General features: G+C 40.9%; 1 protein-coding gene across 8 annotated transcripts in view; it reads right to left on the bottom strand.

Annotated features, from left to right (window-relative positions):
* Positions 1-14,743, bottom strand: part of NDST2 (N-deacetylase and N-sulfotransferase 2) — a 126,844-nt gene that overhangs the window by 33,147 nt on the left and 78,954 nt on the right. For 7 of the 8 annotated variants that reach the window (XM_072339962.1, XM_072339963.1, XM_072339964.1 and 4 more), the window contains one exon: positions 37-150. The exons of the other annotated variant lie outside the window; for it this stretch is intronic. The gene's annotated coding sequence lies outside the window, so the exon portion shown is untranslated. The remainder of the gene's footprint in view (positions 1-36; positions 151-14,743) is intronic. 8 annotated transcript variants of the gene reach the window in all.

Below are 14,743 nucleotides of genomic sequence, written 5' to 3'. Positions count from 1 at the left end.
CAGGAAAGAAAAGAATTGCCAGAAAAATGAAATTACCTGCAGCAGAAAGATGAGAATTCTCTGCAGGCTGTATGGTGAGGTGCTCAGTGGAAGAGGGAACCCAGTTCTCTTACTCTAGCCGGACAGAAGGCATTCAGTCCAGAAAACGCACTGCAAAAAATGGTACAATTTGTTACATATAAACAACGACTTTCAAGTGATTTGTAAACAGTTAGAAGACACATCTCCTTGCATGCCTACATGCTGGGAAAGAAACAGCCATCGCTCCAAAGTGACCACCAGCAGTGAAGCTGTGCTGTGACCATCCGGTTACTGAACACCAGATTTGCTGGTAGCCCTGTATTTTCTACCACCATTTCAGGCAAGTTGGCAAACACAGCTAAACTCTGCCTATACAAAGAGGCTAGCTGATGCCACATGCTGTAATACAGACACTAATTTTCGCAGTCTAGCAATTACCTTAAGATAAAGCATGGCTGCTCTTTAATAGCATATGGAAAACTGAACTATAAATTAGTGAAAGATTTTGCACTCAAAACAGTAAGGAGAATTTATTAGTAATTATTGTATAACAACATAATGTAAACAATGCACAAAAACAGTGGCAAATATACTCCTTATCCTGCAGTATATGTCTTATCTCACAATAAGAAACATGATCCAGAACAACAAATATAGGAAAGAAAGCACAGAGAGACAATTAGTCAGGTAAAGAGCTTAGAAATTATTGCTGGAAAAATTAGGCTTGCTAGAGCAGAGAGAGAGGAGAGAGAGGGAGGATTTGGCAGCAGAGCTGGGAGACTGTTCCAGGAATAGGAGGCAGCACACAACAAAATGCAAAGCTGAGAGTAGGAGGAAGAGATAAAGGGAGGAGTGTACAGAGAGTCAGAGAGGAATAGGAGAAAATGACAGCTCACATTGCTTAAGGGGGCAGAAACATAGCAGCTAAAGACAAATTTTGCCTCAAACATTAGGTCTAGTTTGCCTACTTTTAGAAAACATGGTTTCTTTAATAATCAAAAGAAGCAGGGGCTGAAAGACTGAACATCTACATGGATGAGTTTCCAGCAGGAATACACTAGCAAGCTTACAGTTCATGTATTTGATGCTCATGGAAGAGGGCTTATAATGCCTGCAAATGTAAAGTTCACTGCGTCTTGCAACATCCAGGCACACCAGAGCATTTCGTCCATATCCTGACTAAAACCACTGCTGGTTTGGCTGTGAAACTGTATTATGCTTGCAGTACTGTCTACATTCACCTGTTTCTTCTGTTCAGAGAGAAGTGCTGGGGAAGAACAGAAGTCAGAGACTGCACCAAGTAGGAAAGTTGCTCCCGCTGTTCTTACAGTACTTTCTGTCCTATCAGCTGAGATCACTCCCCATACTGACACAAAAGATGTATGAGCAAGGTGTACTACTTGGCACCTGAATTAAAGAACATGCACACTAAAACATGATAAATGCTGAAATTCCTCATTTATATTGAAATCTAAAGTAGAGATGTGCTAGCTAAGCTCAGCGAGGTAACAAACACTCTGTAGTTTTCAGATCACTTAACACTGAAATCTTATGCACAGTTGTGATGGCAGAGAAACAATCACATTCAATTCAAACTTGACTTTGCAGCAACACTACAGCTAAATAATTCACGCTTTTTAGGAGCCTTGAATTAGATTAACACTGTATACACATAAAAAATTGTTTCTTCTTTTTCTACTATGCCATGAAAAGGGAGAATAAAAGCAGCCCGAGATATCCAAACTGCATTTGCTTATCTCCTCTATTGTAGCCAAAACACAAGTATTAAATATTTCTAGCTACAGCAACTTTGAAGAGCTGTAATTGTCCTACTAAAAAATTAAACCACGATAGGCATCTTTTGAAATTTTAGACATTAATGTTAAAGTTAAATACACAGATTAATTTTAGTTCTAATTATTTGGTCTACTTAAATCTGACATAATTAATTTGGTAGCTGGAATGTAAGAATTACAGCTTTTTGGAAGACGTGCTCTGTTTTGGTACACAACAAAGAAATGAAGCCTCCACGTGAACTGCAAAATTGAGTCTGCATTACAGATCTGGGTTAGTGTTTCTGCAATATGGAAAGCTTTCACTTTGTCCTCATTCTCCCACAAAGCACTACATGGCCTGCTGAACATCTGTGACTGGAAGCCTAATGGAAAGCTCATTCAAAGGACCTGCTGACACCTTGATACTTGTAGCAAGAATCTTGCTACGGTGTTTTCATGCGCTTTTCTGCACACAGACCTCTTTGTCTGCCTGTACTGTACCAACTTATTTATCTGACATGACCAAGCAGCAGCCTACTGCTGGAGGCAGCCCAGTCTTGCTGTGCTCCTGCTGGCCTGCTGGCTTTGGAGTTGCTGCGCAGGCAAATGTGCAAACTCACCTGTATCCTTCCTAGTCAGGGAGCACATGTACATGTCCCCCTTCTCTCTGGCCACATGAGGCTGCCAGACTGACAAACACATTGGCTATTCCAGCTCTGAGAAATCCAGTGCTCGTTTTCAGCTTCTCATTTCACCCTATCTCAGCAGAGTGGACCTTTGGCAGCAGTAACAGACTCCATCCAAGCAGTATCCAGGTGTGCGTAGGACTACTGTAGCCTACTCCCATTCAGCTCCTCTCAGAATTAAGAAAGGACAACTATTTTCTAACTCATTCCTGCACACATTCACTGAGGAGCCAATTGTGTCCCCTCATCCAGACATGGACTCTCCAGGGCACTTGGAGAGGAATATTCCACTGCTGAGACAGAACTGGGAGCTCCATGTTCAAGAGACCAATACCACAAACTGCTGCCAGGTAAATGTCAGCATAATTTCTGGCTTCTTTCTCTCCTAAGACAGCTAAAGAAGGGGCAGAAGGAAGAGAAGCATTATCACAAGAGAAAAGACAGGGTAGGATATTGAAATCTTCAACTTCCTCTATACACACTGATCCACAAGCATAAAAATTGTTTTCTGAGATCATTTGTAGAAACAATGAGAACTCATTATGTACCTTCTGGGAGACAGGTAAATATCATTTTTAAAGCAAGGAAATTTGAGAGTAGGACTGAGTTCAGTTCACTATTTCACGTCTAACCTGTGGTTACATATTGCCCAAACTACATCTGTAAAATGAGAACCACGTTAAACAAAGACTGCGAGCAGTGGTGCCTCAACAGCACTTGGTGAACAGAATGAATTCTTATCCTGGTGCTACCCTATAAAATAAACTTCAAAAAAAAAAAAAAAAAAAAAAAAGGTGATAAAGGTGGGATTGTCACCTGCTCTACTGTAAACATACCAGATAATGAGATCTGAGACAGAAAGGAGGTGAAAAATCCTCTTGCAGTTCTCAATTAGAAGAATGACTTCAACTTTGCTTTGCTTGCTTACAGCACAGAAGTTGGCCCATGAAAGGGGTAAAAATCATTTTCCCCTCCACTGTATTTGCCAAACTCATACATTTCTTTTTCTTATTGCTTCTGTTTGTGTCAAACAGGGGAACGGCTCTCATTCAACAAGGGCCACCTCAGAGGTTAAACTACTGGCAGTGGCATTTAATTTATTGGGAAGGAGGATGACAGTGAATTTACTTTAGGTCAAATTGCTTATATGAAGAATCACCTTGGACTTTGCAAGTGCTGGGAATACAAACAAGAGGAGATATTTGAGTCCTCTACCTTTTTAGAGAGAGTTTTGCTTTCCTTCACGATCCTAACTAGATCAATGCCAACCAACCAACTTCATGCACACAGGCAAAACCAATGCTATGAACGCTACCCCAAGTGCCCTACTATTTCAGAAGAGACTCCTCCAATTGTCACCCCCACTGCTTACATAAATCCAAACCAGTAGCTGTATATACATCAGTGGGATACACCAGTGGTGTTATGTGCTCTCCCACACCCACCACACACCATCTCCCTAGGAAACATTTCTTCATCACACAAATACATTCCACACTTGAATTTTCAGCATACAAGTGCTTACTTTGAAATGAAGCACGCAATATGGAGTGGCCATTAAGTATTGCAGAAAGGTGAACTTCTCCATTCTCTGTTTTGGTTCTAAAAAGGAGGGCGTCTTTATAACCTCACCTCATACATGAGGCTATGAACAAGCAACATTATGCATCCTTTGTTGTACAATACCTAACTTTACAACCTTTTGTTTGGAAGAATGCATCACACTGGATTAAAAGGTGCTTTTGAAATGGTAAGCAACAAAAAGCCCTTCAAGGAATATTTTGCATTAAAGATGGCTTGAAATTCACAGTAGGAAACTCCAGTACCAGCCATATTCTGAAAACAATGTGTGCTTGCTCTCTACCAGCCCTTGTGCCTGGCTTGCTGGCTCTATAGGGAGTTGGTTATTGCCCTAAGGGAGTATTAGATAATGAAGAGCTCAGAGTTTGTCTTTCGCTTCATGCCCAGGCTCATCCTAATGTGTATAAGTAGGCTTAGTTTGCAGACTGTCTTTCTCAACCTCTTCCCTCTCCTGTTTTTCAGAAACCCAGCAACGTTGTTTTATAAATGAGCACTACCAATTGCCTTTTTTGAAACATACTTATTGAATCCATTGCCTTATTTAGAGCAATCCAGAAGACTAAAATGAGGTTCCTAGCTTCTAAAAACACCAAAGTGCTTTTGCTGCACTGAGTGACTCCATCATGAAGCACCACAAAACTGGCATCCCACAGAGCAGTAACTGCTCAAGTACCTGCTCCAGTCCAGCAGCACTATGCTACAGGTGGCACACCATCTTGCTAGAAGGAAAGTCTGGGACTGGTGTGTGGAATGATGTGTGTCAACAGAGACACAGCTACACACTGAAGTGCTAATACTAGGCAGAACAGTGCTTGTGCAATCAGACCTTAATTGCGGTTTCAGGCAAATGGCTGTATCCACTCACGAAATGCCATAACGTTTTACTAAGCATATAAAATGGCTGTTTTAGGATGGAGGACAGCAGTGGGCTTAATAACTTTTCATTATACTTCATCTAAGATGAACAGACTCGATACATAACTTCTGGATGGTTTAAAGCAACAGAGAACATTTTTATTAAAAGATCATTTATATTTTTACAGCTATTTCTTTCAAACCATCAATGCAGAAAAGCCATAAAGGAGGTTGCCCATCAGTTCCAGCAGTGAAGTAAGACCCATCAGCATGCGACCTGTGAGACGTTACTTTAGCTCTTCATGAGTTGAACACGTGTTAACTTTCACCACTTAATTATCTTTTTGAGATTCTTGAATTTAACAGTATAGATAAAGACCAAACTCTTAAAATAAATATGACAACAGGGAAAAAATTCCATTGCAAACCCAAAGAAGCAGTGAACACCAGCCTTCCTTGTCTTTTACAAGTTGAAGCTGGGAATTTAAGATAGAGGGCTGAAAAGGGAATTGGAAATTATGTCTCCTCTCCACATAGTTGCATCATTGAGACAAGGTTGTAGACTGCAGGCGCTGCATTTAGATAGTTACTTATAAAGCAGCTTAATCATCTGACTACATTCAGTACAATAAGAGGGGAAAAAAAAACAACAACTAAGATTCAAAAAGTTTCTGTGAGAAGTTTCTGGACTGTGCTCCAGGCCATGCTCTTATGCTCTACATCTGCAGCCTTTGGCCATACTGCAGGACCACCAATATAATCAGAGCAAACTTGACTGGTTAACTGAAGAATGTCACTTTAAGGCTCAAATTCTGTTTAGAGTGCCCTGACCATGAGAAGATCAGGAGGCCGCCATACTTAAGCTTGAAGATCAAGAAATTTCTTAATGACCAGAACATCTTCAGTGTTCCAAGTGAATCATTTCCCAGGGAATTCAAAAATGAAAATCAAACACACTGTAACAAAATGATTTTCTTTTACTGGTTTTTGGTGAAAGAAAAAAGAACATTTACAAAATTTTCTACTTCTAATTTTTCAGGTTGCTAAACATTAGCTTAGCAAAACCAGCTTTGCTCTTGATATGCAAATGAGAATCTAGATTGCTGCATGACAAACCACTAGGAAATGTGGCTGCATTAGTCCTCAGGGAGCATATGAAACATCATCTGATTTTTAAAATATTATGTCTGTAATGGCTCCAATCTTTACAAAGATTTCATCAGTTACCAATACTGCTAATATCTGTTCACCTTCTAGTCAGGTATCCAAGACTGACTTAGAATGGTCAACAGAGTATCTACCTTTACTGGAGGGTAAGCAGTAGCTTAGGTGAAGGAATGCAGTTATACCCAGATTCCTTATACTATTCCCACACATTTGAGCCATTAACTTCTTACAGGCCACATTTTAGTGTCTGAATTTAACCCATTAGGAAGGATTAAACACCCATCAGGGGAAGGAAAGAGAGAGCAGGAGGAGGAGGAGAGCAAGGGACTAACGTGGAGTTTAACGATCAAGGATTGTAACAAGCATAGCAGTGCAAGATACAAGCCCTGCCAACTCCACTTAGTGCACTGCCTAACACAGTCACTGAAGAACAGAACAGCTCCCCCATCCTCCTCTCAAAGCATGTTCCTTACAGATGATGACTAGTTAAACACATAGTCAAATAACAAAGCATGAATGCAAACAATGTTTACAGACTAGGTAATAATTAAATAAGGAATAACACAAATATTCAAATTCCTACCTTTAAAGGCGATGCTCACAAGTGAAGTTCTCACTCAGAAGGGGTCTAGCAGTCAGCAAGGAAAGACAGAACGCCAAAGAGAAAGCAAGGAGAGTGGAAAGCCTGAGAGCTGCTCTCCACAAAAATCATAAACGAACTAAGCTGGCCTTTCCCGAGAAGGGCAGCCGGGCTGCACAGCTGGTGGATGCCTGAACTATAATCAGTAGCAGTGACTGCATTCCCTTCGCTCAGTGCTGCCAGATCATTCTGTGAACCTAAGGATGCTGAATTTTAAGTACACACAAATGGAAAAATGCAAATAAATTCCCGTTTCAAAGGAGCAGATCCATGCTGAGCTTAACCCAGAACATTAAGCCCTAGCTGGTATTTCATACTGCAGCTACAGGTGGGCAGTGGGCAAAGCACAGTCACATAAACAGCTCAAATGCACAGCTGCTTTATCCCCATAAACTATCTTGCCTAGCAGCTCCTCTCTGGAAAGCTTCCACATCACTCCCTGGAATCCCAGGAACAATGAAGGGAAGGTAAGAGAAGCATGGTCCTGGATTCAGATTATCATGGCACACGGCAGATTCAAGATGCTCCTTCAGGGTGGGGACACAGCTCCGTTCCTTCCACTTAACACGCTGTGCATCTCATCGCAGTGGGGCGTTAAACTCCATTTGCACAGCAGACAATGGGATCTGGCAGCAGTTCAAAGGCATCTCAAGCAAAGTGACTGAACACGCTCACTGCCGCTGGGGTAGAGCGGGATGCAGGGTGCCCACTTTCCTCCCCTCCACCAGACTGCACAGGCAGGTGCTGCACTGCTGGCAGCCAGCTCTCCTTTTGTTCCAGCGGCAAGAGGATCAAGGGGGAAAACAAGAAGGTGCTGCTACAGAGCATGGCAGCACTGAGACCCACACCAATAAGGTAGAGAGATGCAGGGTGGGGGGAAGAGAAGGGAGAGGGGGAGAGAAGCGGGTGGGAGAGGGAGGGTGAGCAGGGGAGAGGGGAGGAAGGCAGCCCACACAGCCAGCAGTGCCTGGCACCCTGACAGCATACTGCCGGAGTTTGTCTTCTGAAGCTGTCATAGCTTTATGGATGCCTTCAGATTGACAAGCTGACGAGGGAAACTACACTCTGCAAATGCATTCAGCAGTAGTAAATTGCTTCTCTTGCCCTAATGTGGCTCACAGTTTCACTCGGGGAACTGATCTCATTATCAGAAAAAAAAAGAAACCAAACCAAATGCACAGAAGCTAAGTGTGCCCAGACACTATTATTGGAATTTGAGATGGGAATAAATCTGTGGATGGACATAGAAAAATCACCTGCTCCAGCGCCACTAATAAAAAATTAACACATTCAAAGAACAAATACATAAATCTGAGGGCATGCTCTGTCCCTGTGGTGGTGGAGACAAACTCTCTTTAAACCCCTAAAAGGATGCCGCAAGAAGGGTTCTGTATTTTAAAACATAGCAACCAATTGTGCTTGGTGGAGTGGGGATGCATGGGGGGTCTGTTGGAGGAAGCACAGTGCTTCTGGCCACACCACTGTGCTCTGCTCTCTGAAGACACAAAGCCAGAGGGAGGCTCAGAGCTGTATCCTCTCCCAGGCAGGGTTTGGGAGAAGAGGGTTTTCAGCCAGGATGACATACTAGCACACATCTCTAGAGGAGTTATTTTAACAGGAGCTGACAGCACACAGTGAACGCTCCTGTAATAAGGCACTGCAAACTTAGTGCAATGGAGTGTTACAGAGTATTAGGGAGCGCTGGAAGAGGCTTGAATCTGATCAATTCAGTTGCAACTTTTATTATAAAGCAAACAAAGCACCTCCTTAAAATTTTCTCCTGACATCACCAACGTTAAAAGAACAATCAGAAACAAGCATCAGTTACTGAGATCTCACATTTTACCTCCTATGCCTTCATCTGATTGTGCAAGATGTCTACCTTCTCCCAGTTAAACTGACCAGGTAGCCACAGTATATGCTGTCTCAAAAATATTTATTTTCTACTGTCTCATTGCTCTAGCAGAACAAGCCTTAACCCTCAGCCTAAGAGTTAACATGGTTTAAATTGTTTATTATAAATCAGGCAATTTTCCTTTTGAATTAACAATAAAACTAATTCAGAATGGGCATGCTATTACGCATTACTTCTGTTCTGTAATGGCACAATTACCTGCTCCATGTTATTTCACCCTAGAAGTTACACTACAAAAACACAGCAAATTATTTATTCATTTAATATGGAAACTGGAAAAAAAAAATAAAATTAAACTCTTTCAGAAGTAAAAGCACATGGACATTAGGCTATTTATTGCTAAATGGTGAATAAATGCCAAGGTGCTGAGAGACACTGATTACACACAATAAAGCAGTGCTGCTGTCCTAATTAATCAGCAAAAGCTAAATGGATGCTGAGAACCATTTAAAGATGTTGGTTCCACATGTAACAGGGGAGACAACCCTCTATTCTGCCTCATTTTAGAAAAACTTCTCACAGACATGTCAGGACAGAACGCAGCACTGCAAGTCTCCTTATTCTGTGAACTGCAGATGCATGATGTTGACAGATACTTTAAATTATACATAACCTAAAATCATTTAATACTGCCAACTATGCCAGTAAACGTATTGTTTCCATTCACGCTGCGGTACACAAAATGCAGATGTTAGACACCTTTCAGTGTGCCAATGATCACAAAGATGACAGAAAATACTGACTTCACACAACACAGGACTAGTTTTTAAAGCAACTAAGACTTCCATGAAGTTTGCACCAAATATTTAACAAATATTCTTCCATTCTCTGGTATTTTCCAGTTTTTTTGGACACTTGTCCTCTCACATTTATTCACTTGGAAAGTACTTGAGAGAAGAACTACTGCTGTTGCAATCTTTGCTCACCGCCTGAAGTAAAAACTTCTGCACTTCTCTCAAAGGCAATCTCTCCTCTCCTCCACTCGTCCTCCTCAAACCTCCCTCAGGTTCCCACTCTCCCCCAACTTACAGGCCCATTCCATACTGCCCTACAGATCAACAGCCAAGAAAAAATTAAGTTCAGTGGCTTCCTTACTGCTGAGCATCACTTGCAGGCAAGCACATCAACTGTATCCTCATACTAGAAGGCAGTACTAATGAGATTTCAGTGGTATTTTCCCAAACAGCTGGCCCTAACAACCCAGGCTAGAAGCAAGCTCAGCATTGCTTCATGGAGGCTCTCTCCCCACAGAAATACAGCTGAAAACACTCCATGTTGCCAGCTGTTTAAAAAGACAGCTCATGCTCCTGCATGGTGTAAGCACCCTCCACCCACCCCCTTCCCTGACAACTTCCACTGTCACAAACATGAGGACAGCCATGTAGGTCTCTCTGTAACCTTCCCTGAGCAGGCTGTGATACACATCTCTGACACCATTATGTGATCTTTGCCTTCACTAATCAATGTATTTTAATAATTGCAGTGAGAACCGAGGCACAGCTGCAGAATTATATAACAGAATATATAACATCAGAGCAGTGGCTTTCCACTGAGGGAAGGTTACCAAAAATGAAGCCAACCATCAGTAGCTTTAATTCACTGCAGAGGTGTCCTTATCTTTATTCAACTTTCCTTTTCTTTGTTTTGTTTTAAGATCTGTGAATTAAAACAGATTTTAAGAGTAGATTTTATTAGGGCAATACTCTGGAAAATGAAAGTAAATTCAAAATGTCTAGTCATGACTCAGATAAAAGCTAGCTGAAATCACGTGCCCACTGTAGCATTTCTGAAACAGCCCATTTATTTCCTTTATTTCTAGTACTCATAATCAGCAAAACTCTGCTTAAAACCAGAAGAAATTGCTAGGAGAAGGGGAGGAGTCTGTTAGAGTCTCTATACCTAAACCAAGAATAATGGTAGTTACAGAAATATTAACAGCATTTACATTGCTTCTCCTGATAAAGATCATACTGTGTAATAATGGCATCATTTCCAGAATGCTGGGTACATCCAACCCTCATACTGTGTTTTCTATCTGTAGCTTAGAAGGGTGCATGGTATTACGGATGAGGAGGGAGGATGGAGGACAGGAAAGCCAGCCCTTGAGAGAAGCGCAGAAGTTTTTACTTCAGGCAGTGAACAAGATACGTCTGTTAAATTATTTTACAATCTTTGAAAAGTTATGTTGAACAATCCCACATATTTAACTGTAAGCTACAACAGAATGATTATACTGGACAATTCTGAGTCTACAGATATAAACACAACAAATCTAGCACTTCACAGTACACACCAAACAAGAATTTCTCACCCAGTTCCTCAGTTTTAAACACACATCAGTCTCTTCTGTGCACAGATCCCAGCCTCCCGTTCCTTGCTCACTGTTGTACTGATTCATTTTGTTTCACTATAGGTAGTATAGACAACACACTGAACATGCAGTAACCAGCCCCATAAATCTTCAAACTCTTGCTGGAAACAGAAAAGATCAAGGATGTTTGTGTGTAAATTTCTCTGGAAAAATACTGACACAGGCAAAATCCCTTCTTTGCTACCCTTCTGGTCACAGGTAAAGATGAAGGCCAGTTTAATACCTGTGTCAGTGCCTATATGATAAATCAATTTGATTTGAAAACTGGTATAGAAGACCGAAGGAGCTTACTTCTTCCCTGATTCTCCCTGAGGTTCAAAAGTGAAAGTATGTTACAAGTTTGCCCCTCTTTCAGCTCCTGGATAAATTTAACCAAGGGCTTATGCTTCTTGTAACAATGGGAGATAATGGCACATAGAGCAAGCAATCTTTCCTTGTCTAATCTGTTGCACTAAGAAGTTGGAGGTGTCAGGGCACTGAGAGCAGTGGAGTCACCTTTGCTTCCTGACTCTTGCTATGCCCTGACAAGAGGCTGGTACAACAGTGGTTGCGTGAATAGATTTTTTTTAAAAAAAGTCAATGGAAACAATATTTATTTCCTCTGACAAGTAACTGGACAGGTCTTTTCTGGGAAACCCTCCAAGTTGTCCATAATCACAACCTAAGCTGATTTCCAAGCCTTTAAGCATGGCCTTAGGACAGACCTTGGCAGTCTGGTGAATGCCTTAGCTCAGTAATGGATCAACGGTTTTAAAGCCAGAACCAGAAAATATAATCTGAGAAACAAATACAGTTTTGTATTATAAAAGGACATGAATAATGACTTTTGTTTGATTTAATGGAAGAAAGTCAAAGAATAGAAGATCATCCATTTACAGGAAAAAACTTAAAGGTAATGTATTACTTTTCCTCCCCATGTTGAAGTAGAACAAAAGCTCCTGATGTATTGAACACAGCAATCCCTAGCCATAACATCATATTCATTTAAAATACATGGTGAAAAGGGTTGGAGTTAAGCCATTAGACTGACAAATAGATGGCACATTTAGAAGACAGTAAGTGAACCCACCGGAGCACCCTACGTCATGTCCTTCTGCTCTGTAATTAATTTTTTGTCTTTATTCCACTGTATTCACATTTTTTCATCTCCCAAAAGATCTCCAAAGACCACTTGCAGGTAAGGAATATTAATATGGAGGAAAAAATAACGAGGTTAGTAGGCGTTGCTATGCAGGTTGCTAGCCTTATATATTCTTTAAGTAGGCACTTAGAAGTTCCTACAATTTGAGACAGTTCTATTTTTTCCTTTTTTTATTCATCCTTAATACTCAGCAGGCTCATCTTTAAAAATTATATAGATAGTAACTGGCAAAAATCCATCACTCTAAGCTGCCAGGTCTCTTAAACTCCAGTCCAATAAACCAATTAAAATATTTAAGATCTGATTCTGTCCAAGCACTAGAATTCATCTCTTGCATTAGTGTGGCATGATGTCATGATGACACATCATCTTACACTAAGTATATCAGCCTATTTCTGGAGATATTTCGATAACAGAATGTAATTGATGAGATTAGATCAATTGTACAGGTTTCAGAGGAACTGGTTACCTGTTCCAAACAAGGAGATGAAGAACTGGTGACTGGAAAGAAATACCTAGCAAACAAGTCCTTAACAGATCCAACTGATAGGACAAAACAGACTTAGTTAAGAAAGGTAACAAGATGAAGAGTAATGGAAGGGAAAGAAGGAATTTGTCCGTCTGCTTCACCTATGTCAATAAAGAGAGAGCTTGCACAAAAGTAAAGTTTTTAGGAACTTACAGGCTTCAAGTTTGATTTGTTTGTTTGTTTTTTCTTGTTAGTTTGTTTCTAAGTAAGAAAGTGAGCTTCTGGCTTTTGTGATACTCTCTCTTTCTGCCATTTGAGTGTGTAACATCACTGGCACAATCCCTTCACCATAGGAAACATTCAATAAGAAATTCCTGATAAAACAAGGACTGAACTAATCATAAGTTAACATAAAGTTCCAAATCCATTCTGAAATAATGATTTACAGTTTCCAGTGCTTCTGCTTTCTAATACAGGCTGGCTATATATTCTACTGGTCCCCTCTCCACCTGCTAACATTTCTACATCTTTGATCTCTGCCTCCATTCCCTGCCCTTTGGGTCAAAGAAAATATAGCCATGGTGGCAATTTATTGTGGTCATCTCTCAAATCAAACATTCCTCTCCCTTTCTTTTTCTAACTGTTGCATGTAAACTGACATTCATAGCATGTATGAGGGCCACTCCGAAAGTAATGCCTCCTTGTTTATTACATTGGCCCACAACAACAGAGGCAGATGCTGGTGGTATGGCTGTAGAGGCTCCTGCCAATACTGTGCTACATTCTGTTGCTGTGGCAGCTGTCTGGCAAAAATGCTATTTGACATGGATGTGTCTAAGAAGCAAAAGTGTCTAACTGAATTCCTCTGTGCAGAAAAAATGGCACCCACTGCCAATCATTGACACTTACTGAACATTTACAGACACTAAACAGTGGATATGGGCACAGTGAGGTGATAAGTGGTGAGTTTCAGCAGCAGCAACAGTGACACTGGGCCACCTCTGCTGGTGCAGATGGTGCACAGCATGAAGCTCTTGTTCACTGCTGGTGAAAATGCATAGCTAACGGTAGTAACTATGTTGAAAAATAGTGTTTTGCTGAGAATTCTCTCTACCAAGTAGTGTTATTGTGCTTTTTGTATCTGGTGCACTTTCCATGTGAATAAACAGGAGGCATTACTTTCAGAGCGACTTGCATATAAAGAACAAATCCCATTAATTCCTCATTTATTATTTTAAGGTAACAACTTCTTAATGTGACTATTACAGCAAATATCTATGAAATGACACAACAATCCAAATTAGGCAGAATGCTGATTCGCTCATTACACTCATTCTACATCATCACAAGTTTTTATATTATTTATTCTGCTTTTAAATCTGCAGAATTAGTCCTGGCTTCTGTTAGCCTACTCACCATAACAGTGTATTGAAAGTACAAAATCTTTATTATGTGTCTCAAGAACAGGGACACACCAACTACATAGGACTTACCTCGTTTCTACCCCTCTGAAATCCTTTTACATGACCAATGCCTGAGGGCCCTCTTCTGTGCCACCAGAAAAATCGGGGTTAGGAAGAGGAAGCAAGCATAGAGCTCTCCTCTAAGTGGGAATGGAAAGAAGTTCCCTAAGCAAAGCAAGACTTACACAGAAACCTGTCTCACAAGAGATCTTTCATTACAACTGTATCAGACTCATCTATGGCTCCCCAGGATAATTAGGGTTAGAGTTCAGTTTCTGCTTGACAGATATAGCTTAGAAATGTGGTGTGAGAAGGGTTCAGAGTCTGAAGTCCTCTTTTTAGTACACTTTCTCACCACTAGAGTTTCTGTACAGAGGAACTCAGCATTACACACCAGCTCCTGTGATTTCATTTTTAAAAATCTGGTCTACGTGCATAATGAATGCACTATTCCATCCTCCCTTTTTCCACCCTTCAATTCCCTGCACAGCTAAAGCTGTAACAATGTACTTGTATTCAGCAATCTGAGCTATCCTTGTAACAACTAAGATTACTCTTCAGGCATTCTGAGGAAAAAGTATTCCAACCAGACTTCTGGCACACACAAAACCCCAAACCTTCCTTGTTGTTTAAGGCAAAGTGTCAAGGAACCCTGCAAT

Source organism: Excalfactoria chinensis, chromosome 6, assembly GCF_039878825.1.
Source record: "Excalfactoria chinensis isolate bCotChi1 chromosome 6, bCotChi1.hap2, whole genome shotgun sequence".
NCBI lineage: Eukaryota > Metazoa > Chordata > Aves > Galliformes > Phasianidae > Excalfactoria > Excalfactoria chinensis.
The sequence above is the reverse complement of the archived record's forward strand: the minus strand, read 5'-3'. Positions and strand labels throughout refer to the sequence as shown.